Raw genomic sequence first — 3,481 nt, 5'->3', positions numbered from 1 at the left:
AGATATATCGATTTCGTTAGAAATCCGTTAAGAGGTCATACGTGATACGGCCATAAGCGCTTAGTTCCCTACAACAACGTTGTAGATTTCTGAATGACAATAGCAGTTATTTAAAAAATGAGTAAGTATAGAGATGATCTTTCCAGTTTCGTCTTGATGTGTAGACGACGTTAACTCTCACACAATAGAACAAAGAAGAGACTAGATCATTTCTTTTGAATTTTGGAAAAAAAATCGAATGGAGTCGAATACGTGCAAGAGAAGGTCTGCTATTCGTTGTAAAACAAATTGAGTAGAAAATCATTTATTTCAGACTAGAATATTATTGATTAAAAGGGACAAATTCTGGTGCCAGAAAAACATAGCAGCAACCGCTTATACTCATGATGCATAAAACAAAACCATAAATTACGGAGCCAGCGATTAAAAGAAAGGAAAGAGAAACACGGAAAACATATATACATCTAATAGATAAAGAAAGAATAAAAGCAATTTGTTAAATTTAAACTGCCTTCCTTTTAACGAGAACATTTATCCATACTTTTCATGCAATTGCAGCAGTTTTTGCTCTGTACACTTATTCTACTCCTCATTCAGTATGTGCGCTTATAAATTTAAAATTTAATTTTTTCATATTTTATTTATTTTACCTGTTCAACTTTTGTTTTATTACATTATACGTGCGCTTATAAATTTAAAATTAAATTTTTCCATATTTTATTTATTTTACCTGTTCAACTTTAGTCTTATTACATTATGTACAGAATAAATATAAATTAAATTTCTAAAGTCTATGTAATTTTTCGCCTTTGTTTGTAGTATTAATATGTGGTTTTGCCCAGAAAGTTTTCCACATTCGAAGTTTTCCATTTATTGACATAAATTTCCGGAAACGGCATCGTTTCTCTCTGTCTACCACATGCACGTACACACACACACATACATACATATATATATATATATATATATATATATATATATATATATATATATATATATATATATGTATATATATATATATATATATATATATATACATATATATATATATATATATATATATATATATATATATATATATATATATATATATATATTATGTGTGTGTGTATAAACGAAAACACGTCTTCCCGTTAGAAGGTGCTGCCTAGTTATTCACATATATCATCTCCAAGTGAAGTCGGTAGTTCCATGGTCTTTTCCGTACCTCCTGCAACGATCCACAGTGATTAATTAAATTAGGAATAATTTCCTAATTTCTCGTATAATTTATAGGTAGCCTTTGTTAACGTAAGCAAAAGCTTCTTGACCGTTCCGAGCACAGGTAGTTTATATATCATTATAACACCAACATTGGTTCGTCTGTATGATTTGTACCTTATTAATAAGTACGTGATAAAAGTTTATAATGAGTGAGAAATTATTACACTTTGCCCCAAAGGCAGAGGAATGTAAACTATGACCGCCAGGTAGACTGGGTTAATGAACTGTATTTCAAGGTTACAGGATTCATGTATCCTCTCTCTCTCTCTCTCTCTCTCTCTCTCTCTCTCTCTCTCTCTCTCTCTCTCCATCTTCATCATTGATCAGAGGACAAATGTATACCTTCAATATTATCATTTATTCTCTCGTCATTATATCTTATAGATTCTCTCTCTCTCTCTCTCTCTCTCTCTCTCTCTCTCTCTCTCTCTCTCTCTCTCTCTCTTTGTGTATTGTTCTTTGTTGACAAATTGAATGAATATCCATGAAGGTAGCATGTGTTCAGGTTGTATTTGCAAATAAGTCCGCGGCATTTGTACACAAATTGAGACGGTTTCTGCTGTAATGAGATGATTAGATATCAGTTCACGTTGGTGAAGCGGGTCTTTGTATGAGTTCTATTTTAAGTCTTCGGTCGTGGGTTGATGAGAGGTGTTAGACAGTGGTAACTTGGTATTCCATGATATTATACGTGTCTTTCCTCCGGAATGTGTATATTTATTTAGAATTTTAGTCATACGTGTCTTCACCTACAAGGAACTGCAGTTTTTTTTATTATTATCATGTATGTCATACCTTAGGGCTGACTCAGATTTCGAGAGCCACTCTTCTGAGTGTAAACATTTTTATGCGCATATATAAACATAGATACATATTTTAATAAGTTTTCATGTTTTGAGAAACTATTTACTCGATAATATAAAAGAACTTAAAAGTTCTCCTCGATCCACTTATAGCTTACCTGGCCTCTCTTGGTAGTTTTATTTTTCGTTCAAAAAGTTTTCTTTAACATGACAAATTATGGGTCTAACTGAGTAAGTCACTGAAAGGCGTTAATGTACATATACACGTTTCTTTCCACATGGTGCAAAATCTTGTTAGTGATAAGTACCATGAAGTATGAAATCACGACCTCATCACGTTTTTCTCAGCATTCGTTTTCATTGTATTGTATTGTTAATTTTCAGCACAGAACACGATATAATGCTGAGAAAACTCCTTCATTTTATTGATGATCAGAATGTATTGTTGTGCACTGTTTTACGTGTAGCTAGGACGAAAGTTTGGGCGATACGAGACTCGAGCGCCACAATGAACATGCGAGGAACATCAAGTACGAGCACGAGCAAATGCCAGAAGAACAGTGAGACCCACTGACAAGAGATTGCTGACTCTGGCAACAGGAACTCTACACCCAAATCGTACTGTTCATTTCTTTTGTTCTGAGTAATCCAGGGAATCCTTTATCTCGATGTAAATAAAACGCTCATATTTTCCATATCCATTAAGTCAAACAAACAACTATAGCCAAGGTTGTGATTGAAAAAAAAAAGTTAAATGTAGTAACCTGTTACCGTAGAGTTTTCCTCGTCTGGCAGCCCAGGAACTCCGTTTTGATCAACGCACGAACCAACTCACGCATAAAGAAGCACCTCCTGATGAGAAAGGTAGCGGACAGTTTCCGCTCTTCGCAGTAAAATGCTGTCTGCACACAGCAGTGAAACGATTCTCGTGCTGAATTTTTCAATTAACCTGGTAAGTCTTGAAGTCGTATGGGATCTCCCAGGTCAAAGCCAACACAGCACTTCGGTGCATTTCACTGGGTGCCTTAGTAACCTTAACTTGATAGAATTTTTTTTTTTCTAAAGTTTCATTATTGCTATTATTCATCTGTTGTCGAAAAATAATTGGCAACAATGAGAATACTTTGTGTATAGTAAACAAGCAAACCTTAAAATATGTTTTCTTCTTATAAACATTGGCTATTGTTTGGGAAGTCGGCGATTTTTGATGTTGTGAGATCAATCCACGGTATAAAATGGATAAACTCAGATCTGCAACCCCAGGAGGAAAATATTTATATTTCATCAAGTAAAATACGTGAATTTATCATATTTTTATTTTTCGTGTCTTCAAAATGAAACTTCTGAGGAGTTGAACGGAAGACGTGAAATAATAAATAAGATAAAAGAGGAAATTAAATTTCTGGATCTCGATC

The 3,481-nt window shown here is 33.8% G+C and overlaps 1 protein-coding gene across 1 annotated transcript in view; it reads right to left on the bottom strand.

The window, feature by feature from the left end:
- LOC136826771 (zwei Ig domain protein zig-8-like) overlaps window positions 1-2,636 on the bottom strand; it is a 29,126-nt gene extending 26,490 nt beyond the window's left edge. The window contains exon 1 of the mRNA XM_067084194.1: window positions 2,225-2,636. The gene's annotated coding sequence lies outside the window, so the exon portion shown is untranslated. The remainder of the gene's footprint in view (window positions 1-2,224) is intronic.
- Between the last annotated feature and the right edge of the window lie 845 nt (window positions 2,637-3,481).

The sequence above is a fragment of the Macrobrachium rosenbergii genome, chromosome 41 (assembly GCF_040412425.1).
Source record: "Macrobrachium rosenbergii isolate ZJJX-2024 chromosome 41, ASM4041242v1, whole genome shotgun sequence".
Classification (NCBI taxonomy): Eukaryota; Metazoa; Arthropoda; class Malacostraca; order Decapoda; family Palaemonidae; genus Macrobrachium; species Macrobrachium rosenbergii.
The sequence above is the reverse complement of the archived record's forward strand: the minus strand, read 5'-3'. Positions and strand labels throughout refer to the sequence as shown.